Source organism: Ranitomeya variabilis, chromosome 1, assembly GCF_051348905.1.
Source record: "Ranitomeya variabilis isolate aRanVar5 chromosome 1, aRanVar5.hap1, whole genome shotgun sequence".
NCBI lineage: Eukaryota > Metazoa > Chordata > Amphibia > Anura > Dendrobatidae > Ranitomeya > Ranitomeya variabilis.
Window position 1 is genome coordinate 520941496 of NC_135232.1, and position 12220 is coordinate 520953715.

Sequence of the window (12220 nt, forward strand, 5' to 3'; positions counted from 1 at the left end):
AGAACTCTGTGTGGCATTGACCTGGTCTCTAATCTGAGCTCCTGTTAACCTGCGATCTCTGAGGCTGGTGACTCGGATAAACTTATCCTCAGAAGCAGAGGTGACTCTTGGTCTTCCTTTCCTGGGGCGGTCCTCATGTGAGCCAGTTTCTTTGCAGCGCTTGATGGTTTTTGCCACTGCACTTGGGGACACTTTCAAAGATTTCCCAATTTTTTGGACTGACTGACCTTCATTTCTTAAAGTAATGATGGCCACTCGTTTTTCTTTACTTAGCTGCTTTTTTCTTGCCATAATACAAATTCTAACAGTCTATTCAGTAGGACTATCAGCTGTGTATCCACTAGACTTATGCACAACACAACTGATGGTCCCAACCCCATTTATAAGGCAAGAAATCCCACTTATTAAACCTGACAGGCAAACCTGTGAAGTGAAAACCATTCCCGGTGACTACCTCTTGAAGCTAATCAAGAGAATGCCAAGAGTGTGCAAAGCAGTCATCAAAGCAAAAGGTGGCTACTTTGAAGAACCTAGAATATAAGACATATTTTCAGTTGTTTCACACTTTTTTGTTAAGTATATAATTCAACATGTGTTAATTCATAGTTTTGATGCCTTCAGTGTGAATGTACAATTTTCATAGTCATGAAAATACTGAAAAATCTTTAAATGAGAAGGCGTGTCCAAACTTTTGGTCTGTACTGTATGTCAGGGCGTGGCCCTCAAACATGCCACCATCACACATCCTCAAAAAAAAACCTTGACCAACTGCTATGCCCAGCTATCTGTTATGATCCTAGTGGCAAGGATCGCAGGACGGACTAGCTAAGTAACTGAACAGACGACTAGCTCTGGGGAGGTGGTAACTAGATTGACCGCAACCTGATCCTATCCGCAAACAACTATAAGTAGCCGTGGAACGTTACCTGAAAATCCTAGACGTCTCTTCACGGCCTGAGAAACTGACTATTCCTGGAGGGAAAGAAAGTCCTCTCTTGCCTCAGTGGAATGACCCCAAAGATACAGAATAGCCCCCCACAAATATTAACGGTGAGTTAAGGGGAAAGCACAAACACAGAGATGAAATCAGATTTAGCAAATGAGGCCCGCTAATACTAGATAGCAGAAAATAGGAAGGAAACTGTGCGGTCAATAAAAAACCCTATTCAAAATATCCACGCAGAGATTGCTCGAGCCCCCGCACCAACTAACGGTGCGGGGGAAGCAACTCCGTACCCCAGAGCTTACCAGCAACAAGAAATCACATATTAGCAAGCTGGACTAGACTCATCTTACACAGAAATCATATTGCAGGCAGATGAGCAAAAAATATTCAAACAGAACTTAGCTTATCCTGAAGAGGCAGAAAACGAGATAATCAGGAGTAATCAGAATAGCACTGAATACATTGACAGCCGGCAACAAGTGGAAGTGAAGCAGAGCTAATAGGAACCTCCCTGGTGAATAACGAGTCAGCTGATCCAGCCAGACCCGCAGGATAATAAACCAAACCACCAGGGGGAGCCAAAAAACCAAAGTCACACAATACCATCTGTGACCACAAGAGGGAGCCTGAAAACGGAGTTCACAACAGCTATCGCTCCATATCACTGCTCCCGCTTGCTTCAAAACTCCTTGAGCAGCATGTCCATGCTCAACTTTCTTCCCACCTCTCATCTAACTCTATCCTTGACAACCTCCATTCTGGTTGTCGCACCCACCACTCCACCAAAATTGACCTGACCAAACTTACTAATGACTTACTCACTGCCAAAGTTAACAGACAGCTCTCCATCCTCCTCCTTCTCAACCTGTCCTCTGCCTTCGACACAGTCGACCACTGCCTACTGCTACAGATTCTTTCTTCCCTTGGCATCAAAGACCTTGCCCTGTCCTGGATTGCCTCATACCTTTCCAACCGCACATTTAGCATTTCCCACTCCCACACTATCTCCTCATCCCGCCCTCTCTCTGGTGGTGTCCCTCAAGGCTCTGTCCTGGGACTCCTAACTTTTTCCATCTATACCCATGGCCTAGGACAACTCATAAAGTCCTATGGCTTCCAGTACCACCTCTGTGGCCCAGATGTCACCTCCCTGCTGTCCAGAATCCCGAAGTGTCTATCAGCCATGTCCTCCTTCTTCACCTCTCGCTTTCTAAAACTCAATGTAGACAAAACCGAACTCATCATCTTTCCTCCACCTCGTGTATCTCCCCTACCCGATCTATCTATTATGGTAAACGGCATCACGCTCTCTCCCGCACCTGTAATCCGCTGCCTCGGAGTAACTTTCAACTCTGCCCTGTCCTTCATACTGCATGTCTAAACTCTTGCCACCTCCTAGCGCCTCCAACTAAAACATATTGCCCGAATCTGTCCCTTCCTCAGCCCTCAATTTACAAAAACTCTTGTGCATGCCATCATCATCTCCCCCCTCAACTACTGCAACACCCTCCTCAGTGGCCTGCCTGCTAACTCTCTTGCACCACTCCAGTCTGTCCTCAACTCTGCTGCCCACCTAATCCACCTCTCTCCCCTGCTTCTCCCCTCTGCAAATCCCTCCATTGGCTCCCAATTCCCTAACAAATCCAGTTTAAACAACTAGCACTGATCTACAAAGCCATCCACAACCTGTCCTCTCCCTATATCTCTGAACCAATCTCCCAGCATCTTCCCTCATGCAATCTTCGATCCTCCCAAGACCTCCTACTCTCCCCCACACTTGTTCGTTCCTCACACAACCGCCTCCAAGATTTCTCCCGGATATCCCCCATCCTCTGGAATTCCACAACTCAAAACGTCCGATTATCCACCACCCTCGCATCCTTCAGACAGAACCTGAAAACCCATCTCTTCAGGAAAGCCTACAGCCTGCAAAAACCATTCTGCTGCCTCACCACCACCCGAGCTGCCACTTCACCACCACCAGAGCTGCTGCACCCTGCCCTTCTGTCTCTTCCCCATTATCCCATAGAATGTAAGTCCGCAAGTCTGTCATTGTATATTTGTTTACTGTAAATGATATCTATAACTCTGCATAAAACCCCTTTCTCATGTACAGCACCATGGAATTACTGGTGCTATATAGATAAATATTAATAATAATAATAATAATAATGTTATGGGACAGATGCTTGTGTAAGTCGGGGACAGTACACAGAGTAATAGTGGCTGCTGGGGACCGAGTACTGAGGAACGGCTTTTGTCATGTGGTTGTGGAAAGGTTGTGTCTCCACAAACCTACACGGCAACATTTCCATTGTAGCCTTTGGGTAGGCTTGCTGTACTGACACAGCATTTTATCTTAATTATCCAGACATCTATTTTAAGTAAGCCAGGAGGAATAGACTTATCTATGTGTTGACTTTTGAATTTATGTGTTTGTTCTTTGGTTGGTGAAGAAAACACAGACTTTTGTTCGTATAAGCCTATAATATTGACAATGCGAATCAACCTCATCACATCTTCCATTTGACCTCTGGATGCTGGCTTGAAGGACAACAGTTGTGAGCTATGGGATATGCCTCTAACCGTGTACATCCAGACAGCCAAAGATCCAGAGATCAAAAGAACCAAAGACTCTGTTAGGGCTGGCGGAACGCACCGAGTAAATATTGAGATAATATAGGTGCGTTCGCAGCCCGGGGTCCACCGTGCAGGAGTGGAACTTGCTGCTAGTAAATGGCGCCACTACATGGCGGTACAATGCCTGAATAGACATGGGTTGCGTCACCCGGTCTGTATAGGAGCGAACTCTGTTGCTTCACAGAGTCACCGGGATTAGGATAACGCTGTGCCCTGTTAACCTCACAGAGGATCACAACAGAGCAAATAGCATACTGTGGTCATACAGTCAGCGTAAGCACACAAACAACTCCTCTCCGGAGGTGCCGGAATTCTAGTGGCTATACGCCAGCCCTAAATTCACACACACAAACTCCTCTCCAGAAGTGCCGGAATTTTAGTGGCTATACAGCCGACCCTGAGCACATGCAGACACAGACCACAAGGTAGCTAAGCTCATAAACATAAGTTGATACTAGCGCATGGCCGTGCGGCCATGTGAACCTTTTATAGAGAAAGCTCTCCAGGACCTTCCTAGTGGTCCAATGGGAACTGCTTCAGGACCTGAGCATGTGACCCCCGACCTCCAATGAGAGGTCGTCCCTTGGGCATGCCCAGCAGAGGAAAAGCAGGACTTAGACCCAGGAGCATCTGCATGTCACAGAACAGTGCTGGTTACAATGGCTGAGTCTGGAAGTGCACAGTATCTGCCTGAGCCAGATGCTGGGACCAACGTCTCCGCTGAGCAGGCTCCACTGTGGCTGGAGAAGAATGGGTGACCGCAGCGGAGGTGGTTCGACATTCCCCATGTGCAGCGGCGGGAACTTGACACCTAACAGACTCTTTACATAACCACGGCCAGGAACACTCTACAGAATAGCTGCCAGATCATGGATCCATCACAAGGCACACAGATTTAACATTCTACTGGATGCCAGCTTGGAGTACCACAGCCCAGGCAGAAAGAATACAGATCTGCTCCATTGACCATCACTGAACCATGGATACGTTTGGGCTCATCAGGATTTGGACCCATTGGTCTCATGAGCCCCATGGATATGTTTGGGAAAGCCAGGATTTTTCATTTGGCTCCATTGAGATGTATGAAGAACCCTTGATGGATACCTTCAGTCACTTGGCCTTGTAACTCAGTGGACTGGCAGTTTCCTAAGCTTGTCGTTACTTCCTCTCTGTGTATGCCATAGATGTGGGCAGTTGATCCTGGAAGCTCTGAAGTTGCAGCTGCTCTTATCCTGGTGAGTCAGCAGAAGGATGAGACTCTGTAAATTTGCGCCATCTGGGGTATTGTACTGGCACTGGTCTACACGTTATTTTCCTGTTTTGTTGTTCAATAAAGTATTGTCACACTGTTTTACCCTCACCCTGAGTTGTCTGAGCGGTATTACGCCGACGGTAAAAGGAGAGCAGGTGTTCGGTGGGATGATCCCTGGTCAATGCGGTTTTGGCTAGCGGACTACGGTGCCGCTGACCTCCACTTGCATTCCAAGGACTGGGGTAAGGACAACTGAAAGGACATGGACATGGTTGCTAACAGTTGTTGCAAGTGTGCAACGGTGGGTGCAGGGTGGGAGGCAAGTTTGCCTATGCCATGGACAGGAAATTGACATGCACGTAGAATGTGGAAGAAACAGTGTTGTCATCCGCACACTTTTTCTGGACCCTGGCGTTCGGCCCAAGTAGTCAGGTGCTTTGATTTTACAGTATGTGTCTGAGCATGCTGGTGGTGGTCAGGCTGGCAGTTGTGCTGCACCTGCTGATGCTGGCCTACCAGATGTTGCAAATGGCATTTTTTTGGGTTATATGAACTGTCGTTATAAAAGCGCCAGACTCAAAAACGTCTAACCCTTAGCTTGGAAACTGTCACAGTTCCACCCCTCAGTGTGTCTGGGATGCAGCTACTGACAGCATGGCCTTTCAATATGGTTTAGGGGTGTGCTGAAGATGCCAGTACTTTGATTGTCAGCTTGGCCATCGAATCTGGTACAGGGGCATGCTGAGCTGTCAGTGTGTTGATTGACAGCTCAACTATCCAATCTGAGACTGCGAAGCATCAGCTGTCTCCATGTGTTCATTATTCTAATTAATTGCCATGCTTCTTAACTGAGCAGTGTCTCCCAGATGTACATTCAGCTTGTGAAATTTGGGCTGTGCTTTCCTGTGCCTTGAGTTCTCTTTGCTTGATCTGTTGCCTGATCTTGAACTTCATTCTCACCTGTTCTGTTGTGAACTCTGTTCTCGAACTCCCTCCTGTGGTCAGGAATGGTATTTCTGTGAGTTCTGTCCGTGGGTTCCCTCTGGTGGCTGAAAGTGGAGCTGCTGGTCTGGAGGTGGCTTCCTCAGCTGCATCGTTTAAGACTGGGCTGGTTCCTCTATTTAACTCTGCTCAGATCGTTACCTGATGCCAGTTGTCAATGTATCTGTACTGGTTCAGATCTCACTTGGATCTCCTGATGACCTGTCTACTTCAGCAGAAGCTAAGTCCCTGTTAAGCTCATTTGTTGTTCATTTGTGTGCTGAATATATTTCTGAGTACCTGCTAAGTTTTGTCCAGCTGGCTATCATGATATTGTCTCGCTAGCTGGAAGCTCTGGGTTGCAGAGTGGCACCTACCGCGCCGTGAGTCGGCGCGGGGGGTTTCTTGCTCTCTCTGCGTGGCTTTTTGTAGTTTTTTGTGCTGACCGCAAAGATCCCTTTATCTATCTTCTGTCTATTTAGTAAGTCGGGCCTCCTTTGCTGAAACCTGTCTCATTCCTATGTTTGTGCCTTCCTCTTAACTCACAGTCAATATATGTGGGGGGCTTCTCTTTTCCTTTGGGGAATTTCTCTGAGGCAAGGTGAGGCTATATTTCTCTTTAGGGGTAGTTACCTCTCAGGCTGTGAAGAGTCATCTAGGCAGAGTCAGGTACGATCCACGGCTAATTCTAGTGTGTGTGATAATAGATTAGGGCTGCGGTCAGCAGAGCTCCCACTTCCCAGAGCTCGCTCTATTTTGCAGTTTTGACTATCAGGTCATTCCCGGTGCACCTAACCACCAGGTCCAGCCATAACAGTACAACTGGCCAAAAAGTGTTAATGCATCTCAATAGAGGGATAAGAGAAGTTCTGAGACCATTTTTTTTTCTCTGCAGTGTGTTTAGTCTTTTTTTTTTTCCCTAAACCTCTGGGTGGTTCAGGACTCAGGTGTAGATATGGACATTCAAGGTCTGTCCTCTTGTGTGGATAATCTCACTGCAAGGGTACAAGGCATTCAGGATTATATAGTTCAGAATCCTATGTTAGAGCCTAGAATCCCAATTCCTGATTTGTTTTCTGGGGATAGATCAAAGTTTCTGAATTTCAAGATTAATTGTAAACTGTTTCTTGCCCTGAAACCTCGCTCCTCTGGTGACCCTAGTCAGCAAGTAAAAATCATTATTTCCTTGTTGCATGGTGACCCTCAAGACTGGGCATTCTCCCTTGCGCCAGGAGATCCTGCATTGCTTAATGTAGATGCGTTTTTTATGGTGCTTGGATTGCTCTATGACGAACCAAATTCTGTGGATCAGGCAGAGAAAATCTTGCTGGCTCTATGTCAGGGTCAGGATGATGCTGAAATGTATTGTCAGAAGTTTAGAAAGTGGTCTGTGCTTACTCAATGGAATGAGTGTGCTCTGGCAGCGATTTTCAGAAAGGGTCTTTCTGAGGGCCTTAAGGATGTTATGGTGGGGTTCCCCACGCCTGCTGGTCTGAATGAATCAATGTCCTTGGCTATTCAGATCGATCGGCGTATGCGGGAGCGGAAAGTTGTGCACCATATGGCGGTGTCCTCTGAGCAGAGGCCTGAGCCTATGCAATGTGATAGGACTTTGACCAGAACTGAACGGCAAGAGCACAGACATCAGAATGGGCTGTGTTTTTACTGTGGTGACTCCACTCATGCTATCTCTAATTGTCCTAAGCGCACTAAGCGGTCCGCTAGGTCTGTCACCATTGGTACTATACAGCCTAAATTTCTTTTGTCCGTTACTTTGATTTGCTCTTTGTCATCCTACTCTGTTATGGCGTTTGTGGATTCAGGCGCAGCCCTGAATTTGATGGACTTAGAGTATGCCAGGCGCTGTGGTTTTTTCTTGGAGCCCTTGCAGCATCCTATTCCATTAAGGGGAATTGATGCTACGCCTTTGGCCAAGAATAAGCCTCAGTACTGGACCCAGTTGACCATGTGCATGGCTCCTGCACATCGGGAAGATATTCGCTTTTTGGTGTTGCATAATTTGCATGATGTGGTCGTGTTGGGTTTGCCATGGCTACAGGTCCATAATCCAGTTTTGGACTGGAAATCTATGTCTGTGTCCAGTTGGGGTTGTCAAGGGGCCCATGGTGATGTTCCAGCGTTGTCAATTTCTTCTTCCACTCCTTCTGAAGTACCTGAGTTTTTATCGGATTACCAGGATGTATTTGATGAGCCCAAGCCCAGTGCCCTGCCTCCTCATAGGGATTGTGATTGTGCTATTAATTTGATTCCTGGTAGTAAGTTTCCTAAAGGCCGACTTTTCAATTTATCTGTGCCAGAACACGCCGCTATGCGGAGCTATATAAAGAAGTCCTTGGAGAAAGGGCATATTCGCCCGTCGTCGTCACCGTTGGGAGCAGGATTTTTTTTTGTGGCCAAGAAGGATGGTTCTCTGAGACCTTGTATAGATTACCGCCTTCTTAATAAAATCACGGTCAAATTTCAGTACCCTTTGCCTCTATTGTCTGATTTGTTTGCTCAGATTAAGGGGGCTAGTTGGTTTACCAAGATAGATCTTCGAGGAGCGTATAATCTTGTGCGTATTAAGCGGGGCGATGAATGGAAAACCGCATTTAATACGCCCAAGGGCCATTTTGAGTATCTGGTGATGCCATTCGGGCTTTCTAATGCGCCATCTGTATTCCAGTCCTTTATGCATGACATCTTCCGAAAGTATCTGGATAGATTCATGATAGTATATTTGGATGATATTTTGGTCTTTTCGGATGATTGGGAGTCTCATGTGAAGCAGGTCAGAATGGTGTTCCAAGTCCTTCGTGCTAATTCCTTGTTTGTGAAGGGGTCTAAGTGTCTCTTCGGAGTTCAGAAGGTTTACTTTTTGGGCTTCATTTTTTCCCCTTCTACTATCGAGATGGACCCAGTTAAAGTCCAGGCCATTTATGATTGGACTCAGCCTACATCTGTAAAGAGCCTTCAGAAATTCCTGGGCTTTGCGAATTTTTACCGTCGCTTTATCGCTAATTTTTCTAGTGTTGTCAAACCACTGACTGATTTGACCAAGAAAGGTGCGGATGTGGTGAATTGGTCCTCTGCGGCCATTGAGGCGTTTCAGGAGCTGAAACGTCGTTTTTCTTCGGCTCCTGTGTTGTGTCAGCCAGATGTTTCGCTCCCTTTTCAGGTCGAGGTTGATGCTTCTGAGATTGGAGCAGGGGCTGTTTTGTCTCAGAGAAGTTCTGATGGCTCTGTGATGAAGCCATGTGCTTTCTTTTCTAGAAAGTTTTCGCCTGCTGAGCGTAATTATGATGTTGGCAATCGGGAGTTGTTGGCCATGAAGTGGGCATTCGAGGAGTGGCGACATTGGCTTGAGGGCGCCAAGCATCGCGTGGTGGTCTTGACGGATCACAAGAATTTGACTTATCTCGAGTCTGCCAAGCGGTTAAACCCTAGACAGGCTCGATGGTCACTGTTTTTCTCCCGTTTCGATTTCGTGGTTTCATACCTTCCGGGTTCTAAGAATGTGAAGGCTGATGCCCTTTCAAGTAGTTTTGTGCCTGATTCTCCAGGAGTTTCTGAGCCGGCTGGTATTCTCAAAGAGGGGGTGATTTTGTCTGCCATCTCCCCTGATTTGCGGCGGGTTCTGCAGGAGTTTCAGGTGAATAGACCTGACCGCAGTCCTGCAGAGAGACTGCTTGTCCCTGATAGATGGACTAGTAGGGTTATCTCGGAGGTTCATTGTTCGGTGTTGGCTGGTCATCCTGGAATTTTTGGTACCAGAGATTTGGTGGCTAGGTCCTTTTGGTGGCCTTCCTTGTCCCGGGATGTGCGTGCTTTTGTGCAGTCCTGTGGGACTTGTGCTCGGGTGAAGCCCTGTTGTTCTCATGCCAGTGCGTTACTTTTGCCCTTGCCGGTCCCGAAGAGGCCCTGGACGCATGTTTCCATGGATTTTATTTCAGATCTCCCTGTCTCTCAAAGGATGTCTGTCATCTGGGTGGTTTGTGATCGCTTCTCTCAGATGGTCCATTTGGTACCCTTGCCTAAGTTGCCTTCATCCTCTGATTTGGTTCCGTTGTTTTTCCAGCATGTGGTTCGTTTGCATGGCATTCCGGAGAACATTGTGTCGGACAGAGGTTCCCAGTTTGTTTCGAGGTTTTGGCGGTCCTTTTGTGCTAAGATGGGCATTGATTTGTCTTTTTCTTCTGCTTTCCATCCTCAGACAAATGGCCAAACTGAGCGAACCAATCAGACTTTGGAGACCTATCTGAGATGCTTTGTTTCTGCTGATCAGGATGATTGGGTGACCTTCTTGCCATTGGCTGAGTTCGCCCTTAATAATCGGGCCAGTTCAGCTACTTTGGTTTCACCTTTTTATTGTAATTCTGGTTTCCATCCTCGTTTCTCTTCAGGGCAGGTTGAGCCTTCGGACTGTCCTGTTGTGGATTCTGTGGTGGACAGGTTGCAGCAAATTTGGACTCATGTAGTGGACAATTTGACATTGTCACAGGAGAAGGCTCAACGTTTCACTAACTGCCGTCGCCGTGTTGGTCCTCGACTTCGTGTTGGGGATCTGGTTTGGCTGTCATCTCGTTATGTTCCTATGAAGGTTTCTTCTCCTAAGTTTAAGCCTCGTTTTATTGGGCCTTAAAAGATTTCTGAAATCCTCAATCCTGTGTCATTTCGTTTGGACCTTCCAGCTTCTTTTGCCATCCATAATGTGTTCCATAGGTCGTTGTTGCAGAGATATGTGGCGCCTATGGTTCCTTCCATTGACCCTCCTGCTCCGGTGTTGGTCGAGGGAGAATTGGAGTATGTGGTGGAGAAGATTTTAGATTCTCGTATCTCGAGACGGAAACTTCAGTATCTGGTTAAATGGAAGGGCTATGATCAGGAAGATAATTCCTGGGTTCTTGCCTCCGATGTCCATGCGGCCGATTTGGTTCGTGCCTTTCATTTGGCTCGTCCTAATCGGCCGGGGGGTTCTGGTGAGGGTTCGGTGACCCCTCCTCAAGGGGGGGTACTGTTGTGAACTCTGTTCTCGAACTCCCTCCTGTGGTCAGGAATGGTATTTCTGTGAGTTCTGTCCGTGGGTTCCCTCTGGTGGCTGAAATGAAAGTGGAGCTGCTGGTCTGGAGGTGGCTTCCTCAGCTGCATCGTTTAAGACTGGGCTGGTTCCTCTATTTAACTCTGCTCAGATCGTTACCTGATGCCAGTTGTCAATGTATCTGTACTGGTTCAGATCTCACTTGGATCTCCTGATGACCTGTCTACTTCAGCAGAAGCTAAGTCCCTGTTAAGCTCATTTGTTGTTCATTTGTGTGCTGAATATATTTCTGAGTACCTGCTAAGTTTTGTCCAGCTGGCTATCATGATATCGTCTCGCTAGCTGGAAGCTCTGGGTTGCAGAGTGGCACCTACCGCGCCGTGAGTCGGCGCTGGGGGTTTCTTGCTCTCTCTGCGTGGCTTTTTGTAGTTTTTTGTGCTGACCGCAAAGATCCCTTTATCTATCTTCTGTCTATTTAGTAAGTCGGGCCTCCTTTGCTGAAACCTGTCTCATTCCTATGTTTGTGCCTTCCTCTTAACTCACAGTCAATATATGTGGGGGGCTGCTCCTTTCCTTTGGGGAATTTCTCTGAGGCAAGGTGAGGCTATATTTCTCTTTAGGGGTAGTTACCTCTCAGGCTGTGAAGAGTCGTCTAGGCAGAGTCAGGTACGATCCACGGCTAATTCTAGTGTGTGTGATAATAGATTAGGGCTGCGGTCAGCAGAGCTCCCACTTCCCAGAGCTCGCTCTATGTTGCAGTTTTGACTATCAGGTCATTCCCGGTGCACCTAACCACCAGGTCCAGCCATAACACTGTTCCACCTGTTTAACCCCTTCAGTTCTGATCCATTATTCTCTCTGTACTCTTACTTCGGAACTTTACCTGACTTCGCTTTTGTCTCTTCCTTCTGTCTATGACGTACTTTCCTGGCTTCTTACTTGGACTCCTTGACCACTCTGGCTCAAGGCTTGGACATGAGAAGCGACAAGCATCACAGAAACTTCACCCTTGTTGATTCTCTGGAGATCATCTGCTTGCCTTGTGTCTCTGACCACACCAATGCTTCTTCCTGCTTGTAGTGGTGCTGCAGATCCCTCTCCCTGTGCGCTGCTTTCCCCTCTCTCCATGTCTCCTTTCCAGGTTGGGTCAGTGACTTCATAGTTCACCACCATTTCCTCACCCTGGTCCTCCTTCTGATTTTCTGGCAATTGTGTCTAAACATTATCCAGCTCTTACAACAGTAATTGCATTTTCTCACCATCACCTTCTTGTGAGTGTGGCTGCTCAAATATTTGAGCATCGCTACATGCAATTTCCTCATTTCCCGGTTGGAATGGGCAGGGCAAGAGGCCAGAAACTATA